This window comes from Sarcophilus harrisii, chromosome 3, assembly GCF_902635505.1.
Source record: "Sarcophilus harrisii chromosome 3, mSarHar1.11, whole genome shotgun sequence".
In the NCBI taxonomy this organism is placed as follows: Eukaryota; Metazoa; Chordata; class Mammalia; order Dasyuromorphia; family Dasyuridae; genus Sarcophilus; species Sarcophilus harrisii.
In genome coordinates, this window is record NC_045428.1 from 78,478,044 (window position 1) to 78,501,476 (window position 23,433).

Sequence of the window (23,433 nt, forward strand, 5' to 3'; positions counted from 1 at the left end):
AAAAACTATTATAACTACAAAGAAGCAGTGTTATTCTTGACTGCTTCATCTTTCTTATCGTCTCTACATGTATTATCTTTTATATTTCCTTTATCAGACATTTAACAAAAGAACTAATAAAATATGATCTCAGATATATTAGATGTAATTCTCATTTATGTTTATATCAATTAGAGAAAGGCACATCAACTCTTATGGCTGAAAGCAATTAATAAAATGTTGGTCATAGAGTTAGGAAGATCCAGAAATCTTACCCTCTTTGAGTCTCAGATTCTTGATCTTAAATAAGGGGAGTTGAGGCAACTTCCAGATCTGAAGTTATAATCTGGTGAGAATCTATGGTATCTTTTGTGCTCCTACCATAAAATGAATATAATTTGTTCTACTGGGTCTCCCACTATTTAAACAATTTGTCAATGTCTTTGCTTTTTATAGTGATAAAGGGACATTTTAATAAATACCAGGAATGACTTAATTTGTGTGTTCTAGCAATATATGTGGTTTGGGTTAAATCCTGACAAAGGTTTTCTCCTCCTATGCTGATTAATTCAGAATTCTGTCATTTTGTCATCTATCCCTTTGACCTCTATCCCTAGAGTTGCCATAAAGTTGTTTAGGTTACAGAGATAAATAGAGAGCAGCTTTTAGGGAAGATGAGCTTAATCCATATTATTTTACTACCAAGATCCACCTGCACTTATATTGGAGTATTTTGTATGATTAATTATACCATTAAAATATGCGATTGCTATATGTGCATATATTATGAATAATATTACTAGTAGGAAATTTACCTTTGCTATCTTAAGTTTGGTCAGCTTAACTACTAATATTTAGACAGACTTTTTTTGTTCCATCATCCACTCCTGCCCTCAAACCTCATAAATACCCTAGAAATTAAATACCCTGAATTAAAACATAAATTAACAGGATCCTACAAAAATAAGACTGGAATAATTTGTCTAAAATCTTAACAAAAACAATTAAATCTAAACAAGAATGTGAAGTTACTGCCATTTCACAAGTTGGGCAAAACACTTTCTCACCTTTGGGAAAGAGTGAAACATTGTAAAATGTCATTTTAATACATGCATCAAGCTGCCTTCCTCTAAATACTGGTTGGCTTTGTGTGCTAATTTTATGCCACTTTAAACAAAGGTTTCAAAATAGGATCTCTTCTTTAATATGTTTCTGACAGCTAGCTTGGAGTGTTTAATCAGGATTTTAAAAATTAGCAGAATTACATTAGCATCTTCATCAGTACAAAAAACAAGCATGTAACAACTGTAATTTTCACAGATTTTAGTCAAAATGCACTAAGTAGGATAAAAATCAGTCTTCCTCATTCCTCTTGAAACCCAAAATCCCCAACGTGTGTCTTTAGAAACTTCAGATAAATTGGTTTCACTCCTAAGAGAACAGCATGGGTAACCTTTAACAATACAGACAATTCTGGTTTCCATTACCATTTTAAAATATGCAGCAGCAGCAGCAGCCTCATAATACAGCTAATTAGGAAAATATTAAAGGTTTTTCAAGCATCCCCCCATGTCAATGAACACAGGTGATTCCAGAACACAGATTATCAATCTTGCAATTCAAAGATGGTTTTAGAGTACAGTATGAGATATATAGTTTTTGAACATAGCCAATGAGCAGATTAATTTTGCTTGACTATGTATATTTGTTACAATGAACAAATGGAAGGGGGTAGAAACTAGATAACAGTTCACTTAAAAAATAGTTAAAAAAGAGAAGTGGAAAGACTTTAGGCCTGGAAGATTAAGGTTGTGTGTACTTTTAGATGAAGTCCCTATAATGTATGTTTTGCTTAATTGTATTTGTTATAATAGAGCTGTAATGGGATGGAAATAATCTGGAAATTCTTTGTAATATTGACAAAAATCCAAAAAAAAAAACTCTTAAAATTAGTTTCCAGGACTAGGGAATTGGGAGCATTTTAAACCTGTCTGAAAATATAAAATGTAACACATTTTTCATCTGGATTCTCTTCAGATACACCATAAAACTATATCCTAAAGCTTTCTGGGTGAGTTGTCTCACTCTATTTGCCATTACAGGTGTGTTAAAACCTAAATACCGATGATTTGGTAAAAAATATTTCTGGGTCAGAGATAACTGGATGAAAAGTTTCAGAAGTGTGATTTATGAGCACAAACTACAAGCGAATTGGATCTAAAGATTAAAAAGTGTCTCGATAATGGTATTTACAGAAAAGTCTATGGTGAATCTTCCTAAATACAGAAACATTGTCCAGGGACCTCAGAAATATTCAATAATATATTCTCTTCATTTCTTTAATTGGAACTTTTGCATATGTAAAATTAGAAGAGTAACTGCATTAATTCCAATTTTTCTTTCCACTCAATGTTTTGGTGCATTCTAACAGTATAAATATCTGGTGAGTTCAAACAATATAAAAAATAAACTGGAAAAATAGATCAAGGAAACAGTAAGTTAATGTACTGGGAAGGTAAGATTTTAACAGGGCTATTTAATTTTGAACCTAATTAAAAAGAAATTTAATAAGGATACAGACAACATTTTACTTTTAGGCTATTGAAGCATTATATTTTAACAGGTGAGACAAATGACTTTAGACAAATGACAATTTAACAATTTAACAGGTGAGACAAATGACAAATGAGATTAAGAGACTTCCCATGATAACACAATTAAGTAAAGCATGGGAATGGGAATGGGATTGACATCCAGATTTTCTAAACTCTAAGAGATAGCACTCTATCCTGTTTGGCTTCTGAAATTTTTTACAACTTGTCTGCTTCTTAGCTTTTCAGTCTTATATTTTATGAACCTCCATGGAATCTACTAGTCTTGTTGTTCTTTGCACAAGACACTCCAACTTCAATTACAATGGCCGTCTCTCATACATGGATTATGTATTTCTCCTCCTCCTCCTCTTCCTCCTTCTTCACTTCTTTTCCTTCTCCCTCTCCTTCTCCTTCTCCTTCTTCACTTTTTCTCCCTGCCTTCCCTGGCTTTCTTCAAATCTCAGCTCAAATCCCACTTTCTAGAAGTCTTTTCTAAGCCCACCATTGTCCCCTACCATGCCTTCCCTCTGAGATCATCTCTCATTTTCACTATACATACATACATTAATACATACATACATATATACATATATATATATATATATATATATATATATATAAATATAATATTTGTATGTTCAAAGTTGTTTTCATCTTCTTTCCCCACTTTAGAAAATGAGTTATAAGAGTGCAAAAATGCTGGTTTTGTTCTTTGTAACTTCAGTTCTTCGCACAGTTCCTGGCACATTACCATTATTGTTCAGTCATGTCCAACTCTGGCTCCATTGGGTCTCCTTCTTAAGGATATTGAAATGATTTCTTATTTTTTCTCCAATGGAGTAAGGCAAAAAGAGGTTAGATGATTTGCCCAGATTCACACAGCTAGTGTCTGAGACAGGTCTTTTTGAATCCAGACCCATCTCTCTCTCCACTGAGCTACTTAGCTACCTCACAGCACATATTAGTAGCATTTAATAAATATTTTCTCTTTAAATAAAAAAGTATTTTTATTTTTAAAATAAAAAAGCTTGACTCAATCTTTGATATCTCTATCTCCAAATAATAGGATATATTTGTACATAAACATATATGGATATATGTTTATATATATATATACACACATATTTTTTAAAAGCAGCATAACATAATGAAAATAATTAGCAATTATATAGAACTCTTTAAGGTTTTCAATGGACTTTTACAGATATTATATCATTTTAAACTTTATAATAACCATGAATAGTAGGAAATGTAATTGTCCTCATTTTCAGATAGGGAAACTGAAGCAGAGCTTAAATTACTTGCTCAGGTTACATACCTACAAAATGTGGATCTGAACTCAAATCTTCCTGTGGATCTGAACTAGTAAGGCTTCATTTGAACTCAGATTTTTCAGCTTCCAATGTCAGGAACATTGGCTTCAGTTTGAGCCTCTGATACAAGCTGATTTGGTTATAAGGCCCTAGGTAAGTTTCTCAATCTCTCAGTGCCCCCAGACAATTTTAATATTGAGTTACAGAATGAACAGCAGCTGATCAGGACTGATTGAAGAAGTTGTCATATAGAGGGTTCCCTATACAGATGAAATCAGGGATCTAGACCAAAACACACACACACACACACACACACACACACACACATACATACACACATATACATTCCTTTTATATGTGTGAATAAAATTTATATTATCAATTTTAAAACTGCTGACATTTTTAAAGAAAGGGACTCTTCCAAGTCCCTTCACTGTAATTCATTCTTATTTTCTAATTCTAAATTGATTGCACAATCTATATCAGCAACACAAAACAGTATTTCCTGGCAAAACTGCACTACTACTTCCTCTGTGAAATACAGGAAGCCTGTGTCAGATATCAGACCAAAAGGAGGAAAAGAAAGTTAAGATTAAAAAACTTGAGTGAAGAAACAGAAATCTTATCTCCAGTTAAATAATCTACTGGAAATGCACTTCCAGATTAATCTCAAGTAATAGTAACCAAATACCTTGTTGTGCTTCCTCTTTTAAAAGATGACCAACACTGTCTATGAGCTATTAGGTCTCCCATCCAGAGCCATCTCCAGTCCTCCTGATCTATACCTGGCCATTGGACTCAGATGTTTCTGGAGGGTTAGGATGGGAAATTAGGACTAGGAATGGAAAATTAGTCTCAGCAATGCCCTGAGACAGGCTCTAATCATTATTTTCTTTTTCAAAAAATGATTTTATGATGATTTTTGCTTTTCTTCACTTATATTTTCTCTCTCCTGTTCAAAGCACTAGCATTTAAAACAAAGAAAATCCCTAAACTTTTTTTTTCAGTTTATTTCACTCCACCCAAACAACTAATATTCTCAACAAGAAAAGCAAAGTAAACCTCATAATTCAGAAGCCACTGATTATGTTTTAATCTCTGTCACTCAGTCACCATGTAACTGCAGCTAAGTACCTAAAATTCTTTGAGCTTTCTATGTAAAATAAGGCATTGGTCCATATCATATCCGGGATGCTTTTCAGGTTTAAGAATCTACGATTCTAAAACTATAATTTTTAACCTCTTTTTTCTCCTTAATCAAAATCTTATTTCTGGAAAGATATTTAAAAGTACAAAAGAATTTTAATATTTAATCACCAAACTTGAATGGGACATCATCTTAATGATAAACAAATGGATTATTAATAGTGTAATTTTAGGTAGGGTTAAAAGAAACTTAAGTGATTTTCTTTTGGAGGACAGGATGAAAAAAAGGATTTTATAGTATTTCTTAATTCAGAGAAGAGTAGCTAACTCATAAAATGAATACAATAAAAAGTACTTATTAAGTGCTAACTATGTGTCAAAATTATATTAAGAGTTAGGGATAAATTTCTATAAAAATGAATTAACTCAAGGAGTTTGCATTAAAATGAAAAGAACAAAACAAATAGGTGAGTGGAGGTCAGGAAAGTTTTGTTCTGGGAAGGTAAAAAGGGAAAGGGAGTTTAGATGAAAAAGGAACAGGATACTGGTAGTAGGCAACTGGTAAGATTAATGAGATTTAAAAAAAATTGGAAATATGAGTAGAGCCGGGATTGAAAATACAGTGAGCAAAGTAGGAACATGGCATCCCCAGTTAACTGGGTTGACTAGTAGGATAGTAAAAGATTAACTTTCAGGGATTTAAGAGCCTGAAAGAGCTGAATGTGTTGACTCAAGTAAGGAGGAGCAAGCCAGTGAGGTTAGTAAAAGGCAAGATGGCCCAGGTAGTGCTGAATGTATATAATGCTACTTCCCTAAAAAATCTTAGGCATTTGCCAATAGGTCCAGAGTAAGAACAATTTCTAAGCTTTGAGTCTATATCCTAAAAGCTGTAATTCCACAAATATCTTTGCTCCATACACTTCATTCTCTAGATTACTAGAACTGAAATGGGAGATTAGCTAATCTACTTTACATGTGATAAGGAGCAATAAAAACATGTACCTAATTGTTTCCCTTGTTCATGCATTCCTATGATAGTTATGGGGGGAATAGGTGTTGAGGATTAAGGAGGGCAGAGATATCACATCATCAAGTCTGATTTTGTTTTTCTAGAGTATCATCATATAATAGATGTGTCACAAATTTCTTAAAAAAAATAAACCTGATTGTCCTTTCAATGAAGCAGAATACTGATGGACAGCATTCTGCTGGGTAATGTTTAAACACAATCTCAATCTGGGTTCTCTGTTTTACAATGAAGCAGAATACTGTGGACAGCATTCTGCTGGGTAATATTTAACATAATCTCAATCTGGGTTCCCTGTTTTACTGAACCTACCTTTACTTTTTTGTTGTTATTGTTGATTTGGTTGGTTTTCTTTAAATGACTTATTTCTTAATTTAAAAACTTAATCTATATGTAGCAAAGTAGCATAACACAGTTATAAAACCAATAAAACAGTAGCATTTACTCTTCCAAGTACAAAGAGTGTTGTGGCAATGAGACCCAGCTAATTTGCACTTTTAGTTACAGGGAGCTTTGCCCTCTGATGCTTGCTTTGGAAGATTAATAGTAAGTGATCAAATGCAAGAAAAATTTCAACCAACATGCTTGTCATCAATTTTGACAATTATTTTAATTTATAAGTCTTGCTATAAATACAATCATTTTAAAGGGGAAAAAAAAACATTAAATACTGTTATAAAATGTACTTCCACTCCTTAGATATTGTAACAAAATCACTGGCACTAAGGAGAGTAATGGTCTCGACCAACCAATGGAAAATCTGTGCAGTTTTACTACATTATTAACGATTTCAAGAAGAAAATGTCATCAAACATCTGAATTGGAATTCGTTTCAAATTTGTCCATCTGAATTGAATTAAATATTTCAATGTCAAAGGCAAATCAGAATATTTTGACTGAAAATAGGTCAGGAGCAGCCTGAGGCAGGTCCAACTTGAACACCTGTCCTACTATTGGGACCTTGGCAGCCAGACCCAGAGAGTGGGCAGCTTCCCTCAGACACACCTCTGAAGGAGCTTCACATTCCAGGACACAGAAGCCCTCAGGTCAGTTCTGGGTGAAAGGACTGGCTGCACTACAAATACAGGAAAGGTCGCACTCCTCAAACTTCCTAGAAAATTAACTTGTGATTAATTGGCACTCTAATTCACCCCCCTGGTCAGGGAACTGGACTTTGAAGCCCTGGAATATTTAGCAAATTGTCTTCGGCACAGACTGATTGACTACATGACAGGTCGAATGATGTCCTGCCTTCTTGGCCATTCCATGACAGCTCAACAACTGGCAGATACCATGGAAAGGTCAGTGTGCAAATGTAATTGATTGATGAGAAAGCATTTCTTTAAGTGTTTCATTTAGATGCAGCCCTGGCTCGTCATGGGTGACACTTCTTCAAACAGTAAATTAAAAAATTACCGACACATACAGCTTCAGGTGGACCCTAGCTACAGACCTCTTCCTGACAGTCTTGGCTCCCCTTCCCAGTTAGGTGCTCATTTTCCTCCATCTCTTTAGCTAGTGATAACCGAACTGACTCTTCTCTGATGGACATCCTGCCTTTGCTCCTAGGTAGAAATGTTAGTGCTGAAATGTCAAGATTTGTAATTATGATTGTGGATGGATTAAACTCATAAAGGATGCCTTCTTGGTAGTGAATGACTGAAGTAGGTATACCCGGGGCTATTTCTCTTTCCTTACAGATTAACTCTCTATATAATTTGCACAATGACACTCATTCTGCTGGTGTTTGCCATCACCTCTCAATGAAGCAAACAGAAAATGTCTGTATTTTATAACGCTTTTCCTCCCCAGTCAAAAGAGAAAGGAAAAAAAAAAAGCTTCAACGATTTATATTAAAGAGAAAATGGATCTTCTGTTTTCATTCTGGGTTTATAAAGTGAAAGTTGCTAGTTCTGGGTTTGACAAAAAGCTTAAGCAGCTGTACATACAGAGAATAGGTGGGACCCTAAACCTTCCTGGACAAGGTGGAGGCAGAAGAGGCAAGACTGGGGATTTAGAGGAGAGGTCCAGGGAGTCAAAAAGAATAAATTATAGGATTATAAGGGAATTTGGGATCCCGGGGGCTTCACAACCAACCGACAGATCACATGGTCCATGACAACCCTGACTAGCTGCTACAAATTTTAAGCTCCCCATGCCTGTTCCAGGAGGATCCCTTTCCTCTTTGCTAACTGTAAAATAAACAGATGTGCAGCCCATATTTGCAATTCTGGAATTACTGAGGTGCTTTATACATATGAAGGAAAAAAATAAAAGGAAGAAGCTGAAAGGAACTATCTCCCTATTTCTGACTCTCTTTAACTTTTCATTCAATTTCTTTTGTGTTTTCCCTGTGTAGGATGGGTAAGTGATTAAATACATGAGAAAGAATGAATGACAATTCAATTCAATAAGTTCATAAGCACTTACTATATGACAGGCACTAAGATAGGTGCTAGGTATAATTATATGAAAACTATCCCTGCCCACAAGAAGTTTATATTCTTCTGAGGAGCCAAAGTTCCTTACTATAAAGGAATACAAAGAAAAACATGGGCTCCTCAACCTCAAAGAGCTTATAATTCAATTTGGAAAACAGGATATCAACATAGAATGAAGACTATGGAATCATGTTTCTGGCTCTGATTCTCAGAGCCAGGCAGGTTACACCTGTCCCTCAGGATTCCCCTTTCTAAGGGAATACAGGTGTCTCTTCTCTGATGCGTTTGGCCAAGGGCTGATAACTGGTAGCCCGGATCACTTTAACCCCTTATCACAACTTCGTATAAAAAGCTATTCCAATAGCATGCTCACCCTTCAGCTCAAGAACTTATTCTCCCCATACTACCTCAGCTGGGGGAAGAGGGAAAGAAGAGGAAACAGGTTTGGTTTAATTCAGTTCTTACAAAACACTTAGATCTCTTCATCTTTCCCCTGGTCATCTCCAAGTTATCCTAGCTTCACTGAACTGAGTACCTGAAGGTCACTTTCTTCTCACCACAAAGTATTAATGCAAACCAGAACACTGGTACCCTCCAGCACTTCAAATTCACAAAATCATAGTCTCTAACTACAGTCACAAAATGTCCATATTTGTTTCACAATCTGATACACTTCATTTCCACATAATTGTGACTGTTCTGATGCTTGGGAATCCTTCCTTGAGAGCCTGCCTCTGCTACTAATGCTCCTTTTCCTAACTCCAACAAGATAAATGAGGGGACTTGTGCTGAAAGCCGCTTGCAAAAGGGATTTCTGCAGCAGCAAAAGGAGAATCATTTCTTTTGATTACAACTAAGTGAGACGTCAACTTGACCTATGTTCTTGGTTCCTTAGCCTATCTGTCAGAATCAAGATGGCTCAGTGGATAGAGAGCCAAATCTTGAGTCAGAAAGACTTGAGTGTCAGATCCTTAGGTATTCAAATTAACACTGGTCAGGTCACTTAACCTGTTTGCCTAATCTACTGGAAAAAGAAATGTATCCAGTATCTTTAAGGTTGGCAAAGTGCTTTATACATATATGTATATGTATATGTATAAAGCACTTATATATATATATATATATATATATATATATATATATATACACACATACATATACACACATATATATTTCATTTAATAATAACAACTCTGTGAGATAAGTGTTATTATTATGCCCATTTTAGAGGTAAGGAAACTAAGGTTAACTGAGGTTTAAATTCATAGAAATAGAAGTATCTGAGGCAAAATTTCAACTTATATTTTACTAACTTCAAATCTAACACTCTAGTTACTATAAAGACCCAGTGGCTATATAAATGACTTATTATCTTTGTTAATATGAATACCCTTTTTTACTTATTCTATCCAATGTTCCTGAATCTAAGATTCATTATCCCCCTCCTCCTAAGAACAAATACCCTAAAGTAAAAACATATTGTCAGCATGAATTTAAGTTTAAGTATTAAATGTCCTGAAAGGCATCCTCCTAAAATAAGGTCAAAATGGGTACAGGATATGGGCATAAAGGATGATGCGATAAGCAAATTAGGAGAACAAGGGATAGTTTACTTATCAAATCTTTGAAGAAGGGAAGAATTTGTAGCCAAAGAAGAAGTAGAGAACATTATGAAATGCAAAATGATTGATTTTGATTATGTTAGAAAGTTTTTGCATAAACAAAACCAATGCAGCCAAAATTAGAAGAAAAGTACAGAGTTGAGGAAAAATTATAGCCAATGTTTCTAATAAAGGCCTCATTTCTAAATTATATAAAGAACTATGTCAGATTGATAAGACTACAAGTCATTTTTCAATTGATAAATTGTCAAAGGATATGAACAATTTTCAGATGAAGAAATTAAAACCATCTATAGTCATCTGAAAAAAAAAAAGTTCTAAATCACTACTGATTAGAGACATGCAAATTAAAACAACTCTGAAGTACTCCGTCAGTCATACCTCTCAGATACACTAAGATAACAGGAAAAGATAAAGATAAATGTTGGAGGGGATCCGATTCTGGAAAACTGGGACATTAATGCACTGTTGGTGGAGTTGTGAAATTATCCAACCATTCTGGAGAGCAATTTGGAACTATGCCCAAAGGGTTATATAAAACGGTGCATATCCTTTGATCCAGTGGTGCCTTTGCTGTGTTTGTATCCCTGCCAAATCATAAAGGAGTGAAAAGGATCCACATGAGCAAAAATGCTTGTAGCAGTTCTATTTGCGGTAGCAAAGAATTAGAAAATGGATAGATGCCTATCAATTGGAGAATGGCTGAATAAGTTTATGGTATATAAAAGTAATAGAATATTGTTATTCTATTTAAAATGATGAACAAGCTGATTTTAGAAAGACCTGAAAACATTTACATGAATTGATTCTGAGTGAAAGAAGAACAAGAATACATTGTACATGATAATAGCAAAATTGTATGATGATCAACAATGATACTTGATTCTTCTCAATAGTTCAGTGATGCAAGGCAATAAACGTTGGATAGAAAACACAATCTGCATCCAGAGAGAGAACTATGGAGACTGAATGTAAATTAACACATGCTATGTTTACTTTTACCCCCCTTTTCCTTTTGTTTCTTTTTCCTCTCATGGTTTTTCCCTTTTGTTCTGATTTTTTTTTCTTTCAACATGATTCATAAGAAAATGTGTAAAGAAACTGAATACACATGTATAACCATTAAAAATATTTTTATATGGAATCAGAGAAAATAAGAAAATTAAAAATATTTTAAAAGATAACTTTAAGGTTCTACATCATATCTATCAGATTGGCTAATGTGACAGTAAAAGATAATGATAAATGTTAAAGAAGCTGTGGGAAAACCGGGACACTGATGCATTATTAGTGGAGTTATGAACCATTTTGGAGAGCAATTTGGAACTACGTCCAAAGGGCTATAATATTGTGCATACTCTTTGATCCAGTAGTGCCACTACTGAGGCTGTACACCAAAGAGATAATAAAAGAGGATAAAGGACCCACATGTACAAAACCATTTTTAGTGCCTTTTTTTGTAATGGCAACAAACTGGATATTGAATGAATATTCATCAATTAAGGAATAGTTGAATAAATTATAGTAAATGAATATAATGTAATATTCTATAAGAAATGATGAGTAGGCTGATTTTAGAAAAGCCTAGAAAGACATGAACTGATGCACTGAAATGAACAGAACAAGAATAATATTGTTCACAATATTAACAGCAAGATTAAGTGATGATCAACTATGATGGATTTGACTCTTCTCAGCAATATAATGATCCAAGACAATTCCAAAAGATTTGAGATGGCAAATGCCATTTGCATCCAGAGAGAAGACAATAGAAACTGAATACAGATTGAAGCATAATTTTTTTTCCTTTCTCATGCTTCTTTCCTTTTCTTCTGATTATTCTTTCACACATGAATAATAGGGAAATATGTTTAAAATGATTCTACATGTATGATCTATATCAAATTGCTTGCTGTCTCAAGGAAAGGGGAGAAAATAGAGGAAAACATTTGGAAAATAAAATCTTATAAAAATGAATGTTGAAAATTATCTTACCTGCAATTGGGGAACAAATAAAATACTATAAAATGGAAAAATAATATTTCATTGCTAGAGGAGAAAGTTTTCTTGTTAAGGTGTTTTCCACATGAATAAAATGATAGGCCAACATCTCTAGATATACACAAAAATCACCTTTTTCAGAATTATTTATATGCACGATTAAGTTTCAGGAAAATATAGGAAAAAATATTTTGGAGGGAGTAGTAAGATTTTTTAAAAGATCTTCAATAGGCAAAAACTCTCAGAAGGTATTGACTCTAATCTCTCTGCAACTAAATGACAATTTCTGCCTTAATTTGAACAATTCCTTCATGCAATTTCCTATTTTTTGGCAAACAGGTATGCATATATGGACAAATGTAAACAGAGAGTTTTAGGCACTCTAATTTGCCTTCAAAAAGACCAAAAAATATAAAGACACACACTCACACTTGGAGTGGATTGAAATGAGGCTACCTTTGTAGCTATAAGTTGATTATCTGTTTTAAAGAAAAGCGAGTAAAAAAGATCTATATTTTAGAGTGGGAAATTATGCTGTTGAATAAATTGTATGGCTAGTCAAATCAGGTAGCCTTCAATTTTTTTTAAACAAATAAATGGCATGTATTGATTTCTGGGCACAAATGATTCCATTTCCTACATCCTAACCTAATTCATGCAGAACTGTTGGCATCCGTTTCATGAGAATTTTTAAACAGCACAAATTGAAATTTCCATCTTTGCCTCAATGTTTGTATCTTAATATAAACATTTGAAACCTGACATTAAATCTTACAAGCTCACTTCTGTATGATTTTGGAAGGATAAAGAAGTCAGTAAAGAGATATATGCCTCTCTGAATAGTCTGTAGGTAACTGGAAAGTTGTATGTAGTTAAAAAAAAAAAGACACTCAGTTTAAGTGGATAATTATGTAGTGTAAATTACATGGTTAGTACAGTCAAAAATCATTCCCCCAAAGCAAATAACACATTAGGGACACTGGGAATATAGCAAGGAATGCTGGACATGTATGTATTCCAGATACTTGCTTGAAAGAGAACAAGTAGCGACATGCTTTTGATGAATTTGTAATTTTTTTCTGAACTTCTGTCACAGAAATACAAATAATTATCTAACATAATCTCCAGTAAATTTCTACTTGGTAAGACCAAATCTTACCTAAGTATAAGACTGAATTTTACCCAAATTTTGTATCTCTTAGAATCCTAATTCAGTACCCTGAGCACAGGATATTAGTACATTTGCTGAATAAGTTAAAACATATGCTAAATAAATGAATAAAGAAATAAATGAAAGAGTACAACTCATATTGAAATCAGAGATCCCTGAAGTTTTGAAGAATAGCTATTCTCCTTGAAAGTAAGAACTGTTTCTTTTGTTTGTTTGTTTTGCCTTTCCTATGATCAGGGTGTGAACAAATCATATAATTCTCCAGAATTTAAACTGAACAGCATGTAAACAAAAGTGAACAGAACCTGTAATATTAAAGCTCTCCAAGGAAGTTAATAGAATTTTTACTGGTAATCCTTTATGAAATTGACTGGTTGTAATTAACCCAGAAATTCTCCCTGAAACCTAGCCTACTTCTTAAAAAAAAACTTGAACAAAAAAGTGTCTCTTTTGTTGATAGTTGCTCTTTTAAAATTTTCTTTTTTTTTTTTACCATAAACTCATTATGAAATATTAATATGAACATTTTAATAGAACAGTAACACAAAAAGAAGATTTAAAAAAACACACAATTATTTAATTTTAACATTATAATACCCTCTATGTGTTTAACCATGGTCTTTTGGAGCATTTTCATGTGTTTGGAGACTATTCCATATTTTCACGTTTGTTTTCTTTAGACTAAATATATCTCATATATTCATATTAGCATATGAACTTTGTTGGAAAGGAAAGAGCACTAAATTTGGACAGAAGATCTGGGTTTGAATCCCAGATCGGCACATAAGTTATTTATGTGACCAGCGTAAGCCACTTAAACTTTCAAGGTCTCATTTTTCTCATCTTTGAAATAAGGGGTTACACTTAGGCTAGAACCTACCTTCTTAAACTGTGGGTTGTAATCCCATATGGAACCATATAGCTGAATGGGGATGTTGCAAAATTATGATGTATTACCAATAAATGTTTGTTTTATATAACCCAGATTCATGTAAAAATTTCTCTTGTGAAAAGGGGTCATGAGTGAAAAAAGTTTAAGAAGTCCTAGGCTCAGTAACTGCTGACATTCCTTCTAGTTTTTAAATTTTCTATTTTACTTTTTATGTTCTCCTCTACAACCTTTCCACATCCCTCTTAATTTTTTTAAAAACTGAGCATCCAGACTCCAAGAATGGTCTGAATAATGTTGACTATCCTTGTGAAGTACTTCTGGATGCTGTGCATCTCTATATTTTGCTATTCTAATTATCTACTTATTATTATTATATACTTAACCACAATGACTATTTACCTCTGACACTTCTCTAATCTCTATTTCTTTCTCTGTAATTTTCCATCACAAATTTGTAGTCTTTTCCCCCAAGTGTGCTCTAGGCACTAACCCCTAATTACTTCATCCAGTAGGTTTTTAGCCATTTCTCCAATTTACCAATATTACTTTGAAGTCCAATTCTAACATCTAGCTCTCCCTTGCTCTGCCACTTAATCCCATCTTGGGATAATATTAGAGTCTAATGAGACTGCTTTTTATTCCATCTTCCATGCTATTGATTGAAAATGCAATACTGGCTTAAGAGGAAGCACAAGTCATAGGGATGGACAGCTGTATTTATGCTTCTTGATTCACATGAGAAGAACAGTGAAATCAGTTATTATCTCAATGTGCCAAATAAATTATTTTCAGGCTAACAAAGAAACTTGTCTTCTACAAAACTTTAATATAAAAAGAGTTTCAGAGTGCATTGGGGATTTTCCTCAACAGAAAATAGGAAACACTAAATTTATACAGTTTATATGTTATCAGTAATAACTATGGGTAATCAGTAATAAGTATACAGACTTGAGAAATAATATCAATTCTCTTGTCCTGGAGATTTCTTTTTGTCTTGCAGTCTTCACTAACATCTAAACATGACTTTGGGTATTTATATAAGAAACTCTAGGAACACATTTTCTAGACTGTATTTCTATACAAATATTGCATGATCACCCCAGCTCCATTGCTCTCCCTGTCTGTTTAGCTATATGTGTTTGTATTTCTCTACCAATTAATGTGCTTATCTACTTATGTATGAATATATATATATATATATATATATATATATATCCATTAAAGCCAAGAAAAAAGACTGAGAAAAGCAATATTACTTACCCTGGTTTAGAGAGCTAATAAAGTGCAAGAGCTAAGACTTCTGGAGCAGAATTTCTGCTCCTTCTCTCCACTGGAGCACAGCTTCCACTCAAAGAGCATAAGAGTCAGTAAGGGGTTTTGAAATACTATTCTATATTAAATATCTAAGTAATTTGCATTTATATCTACCTATTGATACATGTATCTATGTACTTATGATTATATATATTTCTAATCTCTCTGTCTCAGCTGAAAATGTTCTCTCTGTACTCACAATGTCCTGAAACATTGTCTGAATTTCTCTTTTGCCTGCATCACTAACTAATGAATGATACTTATCTGTGTCTATATCTACCACTTATCTATACCATGTGCACCTTCAAAGTGAAGGATGTACCATATTTTCATTTTTGAAGCTCCACTACTTAGTACATTGTCTCATATTCATTTCATTCAACAAGTATTCATTAAAGACTTACTATATGCTAATTACTATGCTAGGCAGGCAAGAAGAGAGACAAAAAAAAAAGATATATGATAGGTGATTGAAAAGATTTATTTAACATATTTATCTATCTAATCTAACCTTTAAAAAATGTAAACACCTTAGCTTTACTTACATAATTTATTCCTCGGGGTTAATAGCAGCTTTGGCCAAATAGCACTATAGATGTTTGTTATTCTGCAGCCCAAGCTATTTCTTAAAAAGTGAAAGTTATGGGTTATATTTTCTCAGAAAACACTCTAAGAATGTGGCTTAGTACTTCAACTTTAGTTTAAAAGGAATTCTTTACTTTGATAATTTATTTTGTTTTTATAAAATAAGACTTGGAAATATTCCTGTATGAAATGGAAAAATATCAAGACCTGTCAAGGACAGACATGTTTCCTTCTCCAAACCCTTTAATTCAATTAAAACAGTTTCAAATAATATATTGCAATGGGTGAAAAATTATTTCTCTTGGATAAATTTAATAATTTTTCATGTATCCATAGGATAAATGGAAATTAAAAGCAAGTATCTAGTAGTATTTCCCTGAGTTGGCATTCAGAGGATCTGATAAGTAAATGCTGGAGAAAGGACTAAAGAAAGAGGGCATGATCTATTTAAAAAAAAAATAAGATTATCATCTGCATATGGGGTAATTGCTAGTTTACAAATGTGTTTGCAATAGGTAATTTTTAAGCAAGTGTGAGCTGAAAGAAAGAAGCCAGTTTAATTAGGCAAACCTAAGAAGAAGCCTGTGTTGGTCCCCACATTACATTGTACAAAGTATCCTTAAGCACCTCAGCTCCATTTGATAAATGTGAGTCACGTGGCATACATCGCTAACACAGCATTACTGTGAACATTGAAAAAACATTTATTTGTAGCTGCCAAAGGCTGCATTCCTGTTAATTTAATAAGCACGCACCATTTGCCCTATGTCTGACAATTTATGTCAGACCCTGGACAGGTACAGCAGCCTTTTAAAACTAGCAATCTGTGACAGGCGGGGGTTTTAGCCAAAGGTAAAATGAAGTTGTAAATCTTCAGCAATAACCCAGCACTAAATGGGCTTCGGAAGGCTTCAAGATTCTACAAAATTTCTTTGAACCAGAAAACCAATACTCACTGTCATACCTGGACTGTGGGTGATCCTACTCCCTAGCAGGAAGCAGGCTATATCCTTAGAAAGTTTGTATATGTAAGAAAAAAAATCTTGAATAAGTTGTTTATTTTTTGGTGGTGGTGGTGGTGGTAGTAGTGGTAGTAGTAGTAGTAGTAGTAGTAGTTATTGTTGTATGTGTGGTTTACAAACAAGTAAAACACAAAAACACCCTCTACCTATAGTCTGAATATAGCTTACTATGTATTATTTGTCAACAGTAGGATTTTAGTCTCACTCTATGTACTATACAAAACAAGTACCTATGAATCATGGAAAACAGAATTTTCTGGTGTCAAAAACGTGTGCATTGAGATATTTTAAAATGATTCCCATTCTGGAAAGGCAGCATAGAATAGTAGAGATAAAACTGGTCTTATTCCCTGAAAAGTGTGGGTTGAAGTCCCATTTTAGATAGTATATATGTCCTGCTCTGGGAAATCACAATCTCTGAGTGTTCTAGGTTACTAAGACTGTAAGTTGCAGAGACAATGACACTCTGCATTGTGGCGGGTCCTTTCACACCTGGGAGTTCTCAGAGTCATAAAATCACAGGTACAATATATCTCCCTATCTTCACTTTCCTAAGTTCCTATCTGATATAAACTAATTTATTACCTCTTTTACCTAACCTGGGGACCAGCTCTGGGTAGAATTATGAAGAGTGTGGTGTTTTTGTGCAAATATCAAAACTAAGTGTAATGACTGTGTAATTATAATAGTAAAGCTCAGCCTTGAGTAGCTGGAAAAATGTGGCTTCTCTTCTTGGCAGGTGAAGGATTTTACGCAGACCGTCAAATTCAGCTTTAGTTGATATGTGAGTTTTCCTAGATGAATTCTTCTCCCTTTATTTATTAGAAGAGATACAGACACAAAGAAACTGAAACAGACAGACACACATAGAGACAGAAAGACAAATACAGAAATAGAGACAGAGACAAAGACAGATAGAAACAGAGAAGTAGACAGATGGATTTGAAAAGGTAATGAAAAAGTATAACAATGCTACAGTGTTTGGCATATAATAGGGATTTTAAAAATGCTTGTCCACCTTAACTTGTGTGGTCAATTTATGACTATGAATGATGCCAATATATGTACAGCACTTTTATTCTTGACTTTTCATTAAGTTACACACACACACACACACACACACACACATCAATTTTAATTAAAAGGAGCCCCACTGAATTCTTTTACAGAAACTATATAGATGTAGATCTTGGTGAAGAAATGAGAACAGAACATAGCTTCTCTATTTCACTGGGGAAATTATTGGAGAAGAAATACCAAATTTTAGGGCTAGAAGAGGGCAGATTAGTATATTTCTGACATCCTCATTTAAATATGAGAAATTAAGAGGTTCTAATTGTAAAGAACATGCCCAAAGTCCCACAGTGCTGGCCAATAAACACAGGTTAGGCTAAAAATGTAGTGGTAGAGTCATGAATCTCTCTCAAGGATTCTTTCTTGACTTTTCTAAAAAAATCATTCTAAATAAAATGAAATATTACTTTAACGTTAAACTAAGGAACAATAAAAATTATTTTACTGGAAGATACAAGACAACAGTTGCCTATCTTACTCATTTGGGGGCAACTTCAGGGTGGTTTCTTACATCCAAACACTTCCTCTAAAGGGTACATAGAAAAGAAGACATATTGTTCTAACATTACTGATTCTTATCTGTACCAGCTTTGATAGAGAAAGTACTAAAATATGTGATCCAATGAAAACATTTTAAATTGGAGTTTCAATGTCTCTTAATAAATTGATTATATGTGTGTATATGTGTCTGTGTACTTAGGATAACAGGAATGGGTTATCCCATCATCTGTTCACATTATCAATCACTTGGTTGGACAGAGAAAATTTTTAATGATCTCAACAGCATTATTTCCAGATGATTCAACCATTTTTAATATTGACTTTTTAAAAAAGAAGAATCTTATTAAGAAAACCAGGAATGATGGAAAGGGGAAGGGATCTTTTCCTCCTGGGAACAACTTCAATAAAATACAGACTCAGAAGCCTCTAAAACTTTTCTGGAAAGTCTTGTGATCCCAAAGGGCTATATCAATAAATCAGCTCACAGAATCTGGTGTGGTTTATTTATATGACTGGAACTAAGGAATTTGTAATAAATCATTACTTCTTTTGAAATATTGGTTCTCAAATAAAGTTTCAAAACAGAAAAAAAATGATATTTTGACCTAACATCTTAGTACAGCATTTCTGCAAAAACAACGAACGCAAAAGTGACATTTCCAGAGACTTGCCTGGGTTTTAACTTCAATGATAACAAAAAGTCTTTTAATGATAGCATTATCCACAATCAGATAATAATAATCATCCTAAAACTGCTGTCCTCATTAGTTTTTCTTAAACAATGCTTTACATGTTGAAAGAAAAGTTTGCTTGTATGTGCAAAGTAGCAATTGATGTAAAAATCATCCCCATATTGAGGATGAACAATTTAAATTCTAGCATAAAAACAAACTACCTACAATTTTTTAATTAAAAAATCTAAATAATTCCTATTATCTCAAATGAAAATGGGACCATGTTCTTACAGATCTGTGCAATTTTTCTACTTATAAATTAGAATGGAGGAACGATCAAAAGATCAATATTTGTGAATAACCAAAGATGCACTGTGTTTTCTGCTTAGACTAGGCATTCTAGTAGTAGTTGCATTACACATTCAGGGCATGTACCTGCCTCTTAAATGGAATACATATTCTGAAAAATGAATATTCAGATTGATGCAGTAAATGGGAACTCCAGTCACCCAAATGAACTGCAGTATTCAAAACACAATACAGATAGATTTATTTCTCAAGCCATTCTTTAGTGACCTTAACACACCATTCATAGGCAGTATAAATATTTTATAGTTTCTTCACTTAGCATGGAATTGGGAATCAAAGAGAAATACATACTGAACTCAATCATAGAAAGTCACAGAAGTAGTCATCCAGCATTGACTGATAAAAACAAGGGTTAAGCATTGTTTTTGTTCAGCCTTCATTCTCAAAAAAAGACCAATGATAACAAAAGGGTGATGTCTTGACTTGTAAGTGAATTGGATTTAAGTGACGCAGGACTGTGCAAAGTCATCAGCCTCTCTCTCTTCCAGTCATCAGAGTTCAGTATGAAGACAGAGATTGAGACAACTGGAAATGATTCCAATGTAATGGGAGAAGCTGGCCTTTTTAAACTAAAGGTTTAACCATAGATGCTATGTAAAGTTCCTTCTTGCTACAAATCTATGATATTATGGATTCTAAGATCAACAAAAATTCATTCAATGTTTATAAATACAGTACAATTGGTAGATTTCACTCTCTTAGGCTTTCACCACAGAACTCAAATTTATGCTCAGAATAACTACATAAAACTGGCCATAAAAAGTTATTTGGTCTGTTACTTCATGAAATGAGAAATCTTGTCATGGTCAGGGATTGTCTCATTTTTGTCTCTGTTCCTATTAAGCACAGCACCTGGAACACAGGAAGTGATCAGTAAAAGATTATTCATCGATTGAATTCTAAGGCACCAAAAGACTCTTTTTCTATTCTTAAAATTGCTTGCAACTATCTTTGTGATCCATACAGTTGATCAAATGTGATTCTGAGAGGGAAAGAGGGAGGAAAAAACTTTCTGTCAACATGTAAAAATATTTTAAGTTGCTTATACATCTTGAAACACAATAGAACACAAACTCCTTGAAATCAGAGGCTGTCATACTTTAATAGTTGTATTCTTAGCACCCAGCACCCTACACCAGTGGTTCTCAAACTTTTGGTTTCAGTATTTTTATCCTACTAAAAATTATTGAGGATCTCTCCAAAGCGTTTTTGTTTATCTGGGTTATATTTATAGACATTTACCATATTGGAAATAAAAACTATTTTTGAATCTAAAAGGGTTTCAGAGATCCCCAGGATTCTCTAGACCATACTTTGAGAACCACTGCCCTACACCTTATACAGAATAAAAACTCATTAAGTGACTGATTTGATCAAAAATATGAGCACAATTTGATTATTTCCATACTATAAATATGTTTTGTTTACTATGAGGTTCCAAGGATTCAAAGGCAACTGGCAGCCTAGAAAACTAATTTCTTGAGCTTATCTAGACTGAATCTAATATTGTAGGCATCCCCCCCAAATCACTATTTTATTTGTTTGTTTTGCTCCTGTCAAGAAGACCTTCTAGGAAATCCCAGAACATACATAGTTCAAACTTAGTTTACCAACATTGCCATAGATGATTACAAAAATGCCCCTTGTTTCCATACTCAAGGTAAGAATGTATGTTGGGTATAAGACAATCTCTATTTTAATCCTCAAAAAACAAATGTAGGATTCACAATAGGCCATGTTCAATCAATATAATTTTCCTCCTTTTTTTAGAAAGCAAAAATTTCCACAAAGACCTGTAAGTCTTCTAAACTCTCACTAAGAAGAGAAGTAAGTTTGAGATTGCTAGAGCATTAAGCCAGCATTCTTGTGAATGATACTATTGCCTCAGAGACTTATATAGGAACCCAACTTTAGGACACTACCCTAAGGCCTTAAACCCATCCTAGAAGGAAAGCATACTTGAGATTCCCCTCACACTTGTTCTTTTGCTCCCTCAATATATGGCTTTAGTGCTTTGCTATTCTTCTAGCTTTTGGCACCACATATGTAATTCTCATTTCCCCAAAAAGCTATCACCCAGGAATTATCCTCCCTCTATCCCTTCAAAATAATAGATTCCAAAAGTCCTGAACTAAGAGTTCTTGGATGTTAAAGATGTGACTCTGGGGCTTCTGTGAGCCCTGGCAGTGAGGAATAAGGAGTAAGGGAGAAAGGAAATTTCTATTTAGTGGAAATTTTACTCTTTAGCCACATGGTTACCTTGTCCTGAGATCATATTGAGAACATCAGATCCCAGGTGGTCAAGACTACAGGAAGTTTGAATCTAGAAACTTTCCTTTTGGTCTGCTTGGGTAACTTATATGCACATGTAACTTATAGGAAGACATTTGTCAGTGCTTGAGGGACCAGAACTATCTGCTACTTTCTAAGGAAAAGGGGAAAAAGTCAAAGAATACCAGATAGAACTTTCTATAGAGTGCTATACAAAGATGTGTTTCTAACCTAAATAACCTAAATAGTTTAAATGTCTAATTTACTCCACAATCATTGAGATACAATAAAAAGGCAATTAAGGGCTCAACACCTTGTAAGTTCATTAAACTGATCAAGGAATTTTTCATTCAATCCCATTATCTATACAGTGAAATTAAGGAATTGGGTATCTCTGTATAATGTACTTATCTTGAATTTAAGAATTTAATTCAGACTTCATTTTATCATAAATGATACATTATTATCTAACTAGAAACTTCATATTTGAAACTGTAATGTTTAAATTGATTTTTCATTTGATTCAGGAAAGTCTGTTCTTATTTTTAATAATTAGAGTGCTATTATTAACTAGCATGACCAACAAATCTGGAAGACTTTTGTTTTATAAAATATTGAGAGATTTGAAGATTTTGCTTATATGTGTGTATATTATTTTCATTTCCTAATGTCCTAACAGATAAAAGACTAAGTGAAGAGAAAATGGTATACTAATCTATTTGAGTAGCTGAAATGGGAAGGATTCACAGTTTGAGTCATCCACTTGTTTTATAAACAATTGTTGAGCACTCGGGACAATAAGGAAAGGGATTGGCATAATCTATATTTAAAGCAGGAAAGAGGCACAAAATATAAGAAGTATAGCTGAAAGAAAAATTACTATGACCAATTTCTATTTTTCTGCATTATGGATGAGATGGCTTTCAGTTTCCATTCTAACATAATGACAATCTCAAGTTGACTCATATAACTGGCTAGGAAAAAACAGACAAAGCTGGAGGATGCAAGACAGTTGTGAAAAAAATGAGACATATAGTGAGTGGTGCAATCTGAGCAACAGTTTTCTCCAAGTTAATATTTTTTCTTTATATTTGGACTTTTAAAATGCCATTAATCTTGGAGTGTTATCTGGGCACATCACCATATCATGATAATAAAATCCTGTTATTTGGTTTTTATCTGAACAGTTATGCCTAGTAGATTAATTATTAGAGTCTAGTTTTGCTAAATGTCATCATTTTCAATTAAACCAACAAGATAAAAAGGCAAGTTATTATTTCTTATATTTACTTATTTCAATCTTACTATTTTGTGTCTGTACTAAAATGGAAGGAAGACAATGTTGACAAATTTTTAAATTTCTTCTATGTGGCATAATTTTACTAGGAAATCAGAAAGTCGAGATTGAAAGCTAATCCCATTACAGAAATCTCTCCA